The following is an 11,089-nucleotide window of genomic DNA, read 5'->3' on the forward strand; positions in this document are numbered from 1 at the left end:
GTTTTCAATCATGTAATAATTTTAGGAAGGAATTATAAATGCATGCTAATCATATGAATAAGTGGGTAAAGATCATGATAAAACCACACAATTAAGCACATTATAAACCATAAAATAGTGGTTTATCAAGCAGGCTGAGTCATAGTGATTCTGGCTGCCGAGGATGGTTCTGTGGCTGTCGGGACCACTGTTGAAACTTTTGTCCTTGGGTTCAGTCAGTATCCCTTAGTACAGTAAGTATCTCTGCCTTGAAACCATCCCCGTTCATATCATGTTATGTGTTTTAAGGCTTTCGCAATAATAATGTTTTCTAGGATTAAGTTATCGGAGCCACATGTTGCGCGTAAAGGTTGTTTCTGCTGCTGCGAAAGTAAACAAAGCTGAGATGCAAGCTGCCGGTGATTTCGGGTTGAGAGAGAGAGTTCCTATGATGCGTTTGGGTTATGGTTATGCGTTTTGAGGTAGGGGCTCTTTTAGAAAAATCATATTTTATGAATTAGAATTACTATATATGGATATTGATATGAGAAAATGTTTTTGAGAGTGATTGTATAAGTCTTATGTGATTGTTGATTTGTCTTGAACGCATATGAATGTTTGATTGGCTGGGTTATGGTTCGGTTTTATGAAACGGACCGTTCTTGAAATGTTTCTTTAAAGTTAATTTTTAGAAGCTTGAAATCGGGTTTATTCTATCAAGAATTGATTTGAACTTGATTTGGTGTTCTTGAAACATGAACACGATGTACCTTTGGAAACAACTTGATTTTGAATTGATTTGGATTTGGACCCTTGAAGAGGGTTGCGGAATGGATTGGTTGGGACCCAGAAAGGGTGGCAAAATCCAAGTTTTAGGGGAGATGCTGCCGAAATTTCTATAAAATTCGAGTTTTTATTTGAAATGTTATTTGAGGAAAATTATGAGTTTAATGCCTTTCCTATTCTACTTGGAGGATTGTGAATTTAGGACTTGTTTTATTATCTTTACTTATATCAATTACGAAAGCGATGAAGCTACGCTTTGAAAGAATTATTAAAAAGAGAATTATGATTTTTCCTTATTTCCCAAGAAAAATAGTATGTCTTTGGGTGCAAGACATTCGAAAGAAAATTTCGCTTTGAGGTTGTTTTAAAAGGTAAAACAAAAAAGGGTTTATATTTTTCTCTATTTAACATAAAGATTGTCACTTGGAGGAGTTTTCGTAATTTTAAAATAATTTGGGTTTCAGTTGTTAAATCTCATTTTCTAACGTTTTGGATAAGCTTTAGAATATCCTTTGGATTCTGATTTAGCAAAACAAAAATGATTTCTGAGCAGTTTGAAAGGCTTTAGAATTTATCGCAGGGTTGAAGTTGGTTTTGTTTATGTGAAGGAAACTGCTTTGAAAGGAGTAATTGATTACATGACTCGGTTTGGCTTAGACCCCATTTGTTACTCAAATCAGGAAGCCAAGGTCTTAATGATTTTAAGTGAATTTGAGGAAATGAGTTATGTTATTCTGCCCTAAAGACTTGAGACTCTGCCGAGGAACTTTTGTTATAAAATCCCGTGGTTGGATGGATGATTTTGAATATTTCAAAATGAATCTTTAACTTTCAATGGTTTTGGAAGTTTTGGAAAGAGGATGCCGAGAGTGACTTTGTTTTTAAAAGGGGAACTTACTTTGAGTAAAAAGGGTGTATGAGCCTGGGATGATTTGAGAAATGAGATCTTTAAAGCTAAGGCTGAAAAGAGTTAAAATTTGATTTCAAAGTGAAATGAAATGAGAAAAAGTGATTTATGGCTTGAATGATGATTTTATGAAATTGATGATGTTGGATGGTGGAAGTGCTATTTTGTTCTGAGCTGGAATGGCTGTGTATGATAATGAATTCCGGCTGATTATGGAATATGTTATGAGCCGGATGGCTGACTATGAGTCATGAATTTAAGCCAGATGGCTGAAATGAATGTTGATTTATGACTAAGAATAAATGCATATATGCTGAGACATTGATATTGTGATTTTGCACTTACAACTATCTGAGATACGAGTTTTCCTGGGTGGAAGCAATGGCTATCCACCACGTGCTCCAGGTTGAGACTCGATACTCTGCTGACCCTATGTCGTAAGTGTGGCCAGGCACTGTGAAATTCCCGGATGAGCTTGCCCCCGTGAATATACACCAGTGAGGGTGTTGGATATGGATTATGATTATGATCACAATGATGATCGAGAAATACCTTACGTGAGTATACCACACTTACTAACCGGCAAGTGCACCGGGTCGTACCAAATAATACCTTACGTGAGTAAGGGTCGATCCCACGAGGATTGATGGACTAAGCAACAATAGTGTTTGATAGGCTTAGTTAGACAAACAAAAATTGGTGTTGAGATGCAATATAAAAGACATTAAACAATATCAAAAATATTGAAGAAAGGCAAGTAAATACTTTGGAAAAAATATGGAGAAGATAGTTAAGGTTTCAGAGTTATCTATTTTTCTAGATTAATTTTTCTTACTAACTAATTTAATTATGCAGGATTTAATTTATGGCAAACTGTATGTGACTAGACCCTAATTCCTTAGACCTTCCTAGTCTCCTCTAAAATTCATTAACTGCCAATTCCTTGGTCAATTAATTCCAATTAGAGGGTGATAATCAATTTCTAGTTTATATGCCACAAAAACTCTAATTATCCAAGAGGTAAAGGATTATATGTCACGTATCCTATTAAATTCAGATAATTAAAATTTAGGAGAAATAGTTTTCAAGCTGTTGTTCAGGTAAAGAGCTTTTCCAAGTTTTACAAGAACTCAAATAGAAAGAGAGTCATACTTCCGTTCCACCCAAATTCATAAAATAAGGAGCGAAAATAATTACTAAATTATAAATTCATACATAAATTAAAATAGTAAAAGCAATAAAATTAATCCATAGAAATAGACAGAGCTCCTAACCTTAACAGTGGAGGTTTAGTTGCTCATGGAAAAGAGAAAATAAGGATTCAGGTAAAAATGTACAGCATACCAATCTGATGGCATCAGATCCCTTTTTATAACTAATCCTAATAAATTTAAAATCAAATATTTAAAATTAAACTTAAAATAATATCTTTTCCTAATTTAATATTTGAATTTAAATTTGAATTAATTAACAGATCTTCAGTTGATAGGTGGGGACCACTTGTTCTGTCCATTCTGCAGCTTCTAATATGTGTTTTCTGGGCTGAAAATTGAGTTAAAACAGCCCAGAAATTGCCCCCAGCGTTTTTCTGCATTTTCTGTACGTGGCGCATGTGACGCGTCCGCGTCGTCCACACGTTCGCGTCATTTGTGCAGATTTCAGTCCACGCGATCGCGTCAGGCACCCGATCGCGTCATTGCGATTTCCTCCATTCTGCGCGGTCGCGTGAGCCATGCGTCCGCGTCGGTATTCGCTGTTCATCTCCTTGGCTTCTTCTCTTTCTCTGAAGAAACTTCATTAAATCCATTCGAATGCTACCTAAATTAAATAAAATTGCATAAAACTCAGAATAGCATCCATAGTGGCTAAAATATAATTAATTCTTAATTAAACTCAACAAATTAGATGCAAATTCACTAGGAAAAGATAGACAAGATGCTCACGCATCACAACACCAAACTTAAACTATTGCTTGTCCTCAAGCAACCAACACTAATATAAGCTTAGGATGTGAATTTGCATGAGAAAGAGAGTTCGATTAAGCTCATGTCTCTTCTTATAGTGGGGTTTACAACTGCAATCCTGAACAGTTTTGGCATCTCACTTTATCCTTTGAAGTTCAGAATGATTGGCATCCATAGGAACTCAGAATTCAGATAGTGTTATTGATTCTCCTAGTTCAGTATGTTGATTCTTGAACACAGCTACTTTATGAGTCTTGGCTGTGACCCTAAGCATTTTGTTTTCCAGTATTACCACCGGATACATAAATGCCACAGACACATAACTGGGTGAACCTTTTCAGATTGTGACTCAGCTTTGCTAGAGTCCCCAGTTAGAGGTGCCCAGAGTTCTTAAGCACACTCTTTTTGCTTTGGATCACGACTTTAACCGCTCAGTCTCAAGCTTTTCACTTGACACCTTCACGCCACAAGCACATGGTTAGGGATAGCTTGATTTAGCCGCTTAGGCCAGGATTTTATTCCTTTGGTCCCTCCTATCCATTAATGCTCAAAGTCTTGGATCCTTTTTACCCTTTGCCTTTTAGTTTAAAGGGTTATTGGCTTTTTCTGCTTGCTTTTTTTTTGTTTTTTAATTTTTTTTTTTCGCAAGCTTTGTGTTTTTCACTGCTTTTTCTTGCTTCAAGAATCGATTTTATGATTTTTCAGATTATTAATAACATTTTTCTTTTTCATCATTCTTTCAAGAGCCAACAATTTTAACATTCATAAACTTCACTATCAAAAAATATGCACTGTTCATGTCATGCATTCAGAATCATAGAAAATACCATCACATTTAAGTAAATAAGACTATTATTCAATATAGACCCACTTTTTCATGCAATATATCACTCTTATATTATTTTTTTTTTGATTTAAGCTCAGTGAGTAATACATGAGACATCTTTTCAGAATTAAAGCAATAGGAAAACTAAACTAGTCCTAGGATTCTAACTAATAAAGGATCATGCAACAAACAAAGCAAAATAACAGGAAACCAGAACATAACATAGAAAAAGTGGGGAGGAATAAAAAATGAAAGGAACTCAACCACCTTAATTATCCTAGTGGTCGCTTTATTCTTCAGGTTGTGCTCCTTCGCGAAGATGATTCACCTCCCTTTTGTACTAGAAAACCTATAAGCGTAGCGTCAACACCAAACTTAAAGGTTTGCTTGTCCTCAAGCAAATAAGAACTGAAAATAGAAGAGACAAATATTAAAATAAAAGAAAAAAATAAAAGGATAAGAAAATAAGAGAGAAAGAAAACTGGGCGGCGCAAGCGACGCGTTCGCGTGCAGCACGCGATCGCGTACGTCGCGCATTCTTCATAATGACGCGATAGCGTCAGGCACGCGTCCGCGTGCCCTTGATTTTGTGCGATTCGCGCGAAGTCAGCCGCGCGCCCGCGTGACATTCTGTTCGCATGGCTTGGGAGCCAAATTTTCATACGACGCGTTTGCGTCGTGCACGTATTCACGTGGATGGCCATTTATGTAAATGACGCGGACGCGTCGGGCACGCGTCTGCGTGACCAAATTTGTGCTTTTAGCATACATCTTGCCTCAAGCCAGCACAACTCTCTGTCCAGACACCTTTTACGTCGATTTTTCGGGTCACGCGTCCGCGTGGGTGACGCGACCGCGTGAATGGCGAAAATCACAAACGACGCGAACGCGTGGGGTACGCGTTCGCGTGGAATCGTCTTTGCTAAAGGCATGAGTCCAGCGCCACTCCCACGTAACTCTCTGTCAATTTTCATTTTTCATGCACACATGATTGACGCGTCCATGTCATGTGCCTCCTTTTTTTTTTTTGAAATATAGCCTGAGGTGTTCGGTTCCTGGAAGAACATGGCTGCATGATCAGAAAATTAGTAAGAACTCAATAAAAATAAAATAACTAAGAAAACTACTACTACGAAAAATAGCTAAGGATATGAATTTATCGGGTTGCCTCCCGACAAGCGCTTCTTTATCGTCACTAGCTTGACGGTCAGCTCCTCTAAGGAGGAGGATCATAGGGGCTCAGCTCTTCACCCCTTACTTTGAACTTCTTTCCTGTGTCTCCATAACGTAGCTCAATATGCTCCAGAGAGAAGATTCTGATTATTGTATAAACCCATGCTGGATTGCTGGTCAACACCACCTTCATTCCTGGGGAGAAACCTTCAGTGGGGATCTTTTTGTTTCTCCATCCTCTGGGTATTTTTTTCTTTTTGAGGACCTCCTCCTTGGTGGATGATGCAGTTCCAACACCAAACTTAGGTTTGATGTCAGGCGGAATTTTATCGGTTGTCACCACAGGAGGTTTGAGTTGCAGATTCTGCTGTGCATCATCAGGGGGTTCTTGAAGGTTTGGATCAAGAAGTGCAGCCTGCATGCACCTCTCTTCTTCACCTGTTGAATGTACATCTTTGAAGACATGAAAGACCAGTTGCTCATTATGCACTCTAAGCACTAATTCACCCACTTCTACATCAATCAGAGCTCTTCCAGTGGCTAGGAATGGTCTTCCTAGAATTATAGAGGCATTCTCATCCTCCCCTGTATCAAGAATCACAAAATCTGCCGGGAGGAAGAACTTAACCACTTTGACCAAGATATTCTCCACTAATCCATATACAGGCTTCATAGATTTGTCCGCCATCTGTAATGCTATCTTTGTGGGTTGTGCCTCTTGGATCTGTAGCTTCTTCATCATAGACAAGGGAATTAAATTGATACTTGCTCCCAGATCACATAACGCTTTCTCAAAGGTCGTACTCCCGATGGTGCATGGAATTTGAAAGCTCCTTGGATCTGGCATCTTCTTTGGTAAGTTATTCTGAATGATGGCACTGCATTCTTTAGTTAGGACCACTGTCTCATCTCCCTTTAAAGGCTTCTTCTTTGACAACAGCTCCTTCATGAACTTGGCATAGAGGGGCATTTGTTCCAAAACCTCAGCAAAAGGAATATTGATTTGCAACTTTCTAAAGACTTCCAAGAACTTTGAAAATTGTTTGTCCTTGGTCTCCTTTTGAAGTCTCTGAGGATATGGCATTTTAGACTTGTACTCAGGAGCCTTTGGCAATGTAGGATAAGTGTCAAGAGAGTCTGGGAATGGGTTGTCTGCACGCTTTGGAGGGGTGTGCTCCACTTCTCCCTTCTTCTCCTCTGGAGCTTCCTTTTTAACTAGCTCTTCATTGGCCTTAGTCTCAGAGCCAGCTACTTTACCACTTCTCAATTGAATACCCTTGCAATCTTCTTCTGGGTTTACCACTGTATCACCTTGAAATGTACTTGCAGACCTCTCAAGTATTTGCTTGCTCAGTTGGCCCACTAGCGCTTCTAAGTTTCTAATAGAGGCTCTGGTTTCCTGTATAACTTGTGCTTCCGTACTTGCCACTTGTTTACTTATTACGGTGATAACCTTGCATTCCTCTCTTGGATTTGGAATTGTGTTACCAGAAAGGCTATTAGTGGTCCTCTGATCAATTTCATTAACCTTTGTGGCTAATTGACCTATTTGAATCTCCAGGTTCTTGATGGATGCTCTAGTTTCCTGTCTAAAACCTGTCAATATTGCTTCCAAATCATTGTTCTGCTGGAAACCACCCTGAGAACTATTGTTGAAGTTCTGAGGTCTCTGAGGTTGGTCCCTCCACCCAAAGTTTGGGTGATTTCTCCATCCCTGGTTGTATGTCTTAGAATATGGATCATTGTTGGGATTCCTAGGGCCACTCCCCATGTAATTCACCTGTTCATAAGAAGGTTGAGCATAATCATGATTATCATTTTGAACAAAATTACCTGCCATGTCATAGGAGATTTCTTGGGGTGGATTTTGAGTGTTGATAGCTGAGACTTGCATGCCACCCATCTGTTGAGTAAGTAAATTTATCTGCTGAGACATAAGCTTGTTCTGAGCAAGAAGAGCATTAACAGCTTCCACTTCTAACACGCCTCTCTTCTGAGAGGTCTCAGAGTTCACAGGATTCCTGTTAGATGAGTACAGATATTGGTTGCTTGCAACCAATTCAATAAGCTCAATAGTCTCCTCTGGTGTCTTCTTCTTGTGCAATGAGCCGCCTGCAGAGGTATCTAGGCTCATCTTGGACATCTCACCCAAACCTTCATAAAAGATATCTAGTTGGGTCCATTTGGAGAACATGTCCGGAGGGCATTGCCTAGTCAGTAGCTTGTATCTCTCCCAAGATTCATAAAGAGTTTCACCCTCCTTCTGTCTGAAAGTATGAACTTCCAACCTAAGGTTAGTCAGCTTCTTTGGTGGGAAAAATTTTGTGAGAAACTCAGTAACAACCTTGTCCCAAGTATTCAGACTCTCCTTTGGTTGGGAATCTAGCCATAACTTTGCTTTATCCCTCAGAGCAAACGGGAAAAGCATGAGTTTGTACACCTCTGGGTTTACTCCATTTGTCTTCACAGTATCACATATCTGCAGAAAATCAGAAATAAATTGATTTGGATCTTCATGAGAAAGTCCATGATACTGGCAGTTTTGTTACACCAGGGTGACCAATTGTGGCTTCAACTCAAAGTTGTTTGCAGTTATAGGAGGCACCACAATGCTTTTTCCATAGAGATCCGCAGTAGGGGCAGAATAAGAGCCAAGCACTCTTCTCTGCTGATCATCCCCATTCGGATTTACCACATTGGCATTAGCATTATTATTTGCAATAGTGGATTCTGCAGCCTTGCAAAGTCTTGCTTGTTGTAAACATCGCCTAAAAGTTCTTTCAGGTTCAGGATCAAAGTCTAAGAGATGTTCTTTGTCTCTATTTATGTGCATACACAAGCAGAAAACAAGAAAAAATTGGACTTTCTACGTCAGAGTGCAGAGAAGTCCCTGTGAGGTAACCTATGTAAAATAATAAAATAAAAATACTAACTAAATAAATAAATAAAATTTCGAAAATAATAATTGAAAATAAATAAAAATTTCAAAAATTTAAAAGAAAAATTAAATAGAAAAATTAAAATAGAATCACTGAGTAACACCAAACTTAATTTCAGAAATTAAGAAAAAATATTAATACTAAAATATAAATTTCTTTTTTTTTAAATAATGAAAGAAAAAAAAAAGAAAGGAAAACGTAACAGGGAGGGGGGAACGAAAGAAAAAAAGAGGGGAAGTGTAACGGAAAAGAAAAAATATAAACGTAAAAAAAAAGAGATTTTTTTTTTCGAAAATTTAAAAGCAAAATTTAATTAAAATAAAAATTAAAATGCCTAATCTAAGCAATCAAACAATTAATAGTTGTTAATCACAATCAATCCCCGGCAACGGCGCCAAAAACTTGATGCGGTATTTACAACCACACTTACTAACCGGCAAGTGCACCAGGTCGTACCAAGTAATACCTTACGTGAGTAAGGGTCGATCCCACGAGGATTGATGGACTAAGCAACAATAGTGTTTGATAGGCTTAGTTAGACAAACAAAAATTGGTGTTGAGATGCAATATAAAAGACATTAAACAATATCAAAAATATTGAAGAAAGGCAAGTAAATACTTTGGAAAAAATATGGAGAAGATAGTTAAGGTTTCAAAGTTATCTATTTTTCCAGATTAACTTTTCTTACTAACTAATTTAATTATGCAGGATTTAATTTATGACAAACTGTATGTGACTAGACCCTAATTCCTTAGACCTTCCTAGTCTCCTCTAAAATTCATTAACTGCCAATTCCTTGGTCAATTAATTCCAATTAGAGGGTGATAATCGATTTCTAGTTTATATGCACAAAAACTCTAATTATCCAAGAGGTAAAAGGATTATATGTCACGTATCCTATTAAATTCAGATAATTAAAATTTAGGAGAAATAGTTTTCAAGCTGTTGTTCAGGTAAAGAGCTTTTCCAAGTTTTACAAGAACTCAAATAGAAAGAGGGTCATACTTCCGTTCCACCCAAATTCATAAAATAAAGAGCGAAAACAATTCTTAAATTATAAATTCATACATAAATTAAAATAGTAAAAGCAATAAAATTAATCCATAGAAATAGACAGAGTTCCTAACCTTAACAGTGGAGGTTTAGTTGCTCATGGAAAAGAAAAAATAAGGATTCAGGTAAAAATGTACAGCATACCAATCTAATGGCATCAGATCCCTTTTTATAACTAATCCTAATAAATTTAAAATCTAATATTTAAAATTAAACTTAAAATAATATCTTTTCCTAATTTAACATTTGAATTTAAATTTGAATTAATTAACAGATCTTCAATTGATGGGTGGGGACCACTTGTTCTGTCCATTCTGCAGCTTTTAATCTGTGTTTTCTGGGCTGAAAATTGAGTTAAAACAGCCCAGAAATTGTAATACCCGGTCTAACCGAAATTAATTAAATAATAAGTTAAATAGGAGCGAATATGGTTGGAAGATTTGACAATTGGAATTTGATAATTTAAATATGATATTTGGATTCAGTGAATTTTTCCGAGTCGGAAAATATAGTTTTCTGCGTAAAAGCGCGCAGTGGAATTTTGACCGGCAGTACCGGCTGAGATCTGTCTGGTACTACAACTGAGGAAATTGATTATGGGTAAATAAGATTAAGAAATGAGAAATTATAATTAGGGAAGGTAGAAATATTTAAAGTGCAATTTAGAGCGCTAATCTTAAAGGTTTTGGCCCAAAATTGGGCCAATGGGCAAAAATAAGTGAAACGGGCCTAAGTGGGCCCAAGACCCAACATATATAAACATTAGTTGTGAGCATTTCAGCTCATTTTACCCTAACAAGAAGGGTTGGGGCGCTGATTTGAGAAGAGAGAAGAGAAGAGAGAAAACCTAACTCTCTTTGATCTTCAAACCACCATAACTTGAGCTACGGAGCTCCGATTGACGAGCCGTTTGCGGCCACGCATTGCTCTTTTCATCCTCTACAATTCTATCTAAGTTTGGTGGTGAGTATTTCATTAATCTCTGCCCAGTTTTTGAAATTCCCCACTGTTACACATTTTTTGGTAGTTAGTGTTGAAATCTTGTGATTTTGGGTGTTTAGGGATACTCCAACATGGATTCTAAGTGGGTTCTATCCTTACTTCATATGGGCTGAGGTAAGAAGTACTCAAACCCTTGTTATTTGTCATTTTTATGAGCCCTAGGTTGATGTATGTATGTGACATTGGTTATGTTAGTGTATTTGGTGATGTTGGTGCACAATTGGGAGATTGGTATTGCTTGAGGAGCTTTGGTAAGGCTTGGAGCTAAGGTTGGTGAAGAATTCCAAAGAAGAGGCTCAATTGGTTTGGCAACAAGAGGTACGGTTTAAGTTTCATTTAAGTACCGTGTGTTGTGATGAGAATTCCTAGGTTAGATGTCCCTAGGATTAAGTTTGGATTGTGTAAATGGTTGGTGCTAATATGCATAGTTGGTATGTAATGTGAATTAATGATTGGGTT

At 37.4% G+C, this 11,089-nt stretch overlaps 1 non-coding gene across 1 annotated transcript; it reads left to right on the forward strand.

Annotated features, from left to right (window-relative positions):
• Positions 1-7,824: 7,824 nt before the first annotated feature.
• LOC112768115 (small nucleolar RNA R71) lies at positions 7,825-7,931 on the forward strand. The gene has a single exon (XR_003185554.1). It is a non-coding gene; the product is annotated as a small nucleolar RNA R71 (small nucleolar RNA).
• Positions 7,932-11,089: the final 3,158 nt, after the last annotated feature.

This window comes from Arachis hypogaea, chromosome 17 (assembly GCF_003086295.3).
Source record: "Arachis hypogaea cultivar Tifrunner chromosome 17, arahy.Tifrunner.gnm2.J5K5, whole genome shotgun sequence".
Taxonomy (NCBI): domain Eukaryota; kingdom Viridiplantae; phylum Streptophyta; class Magnoliopsida; order Fabales; family Fabaceae; genus Arachis; species Arachis hypogaea.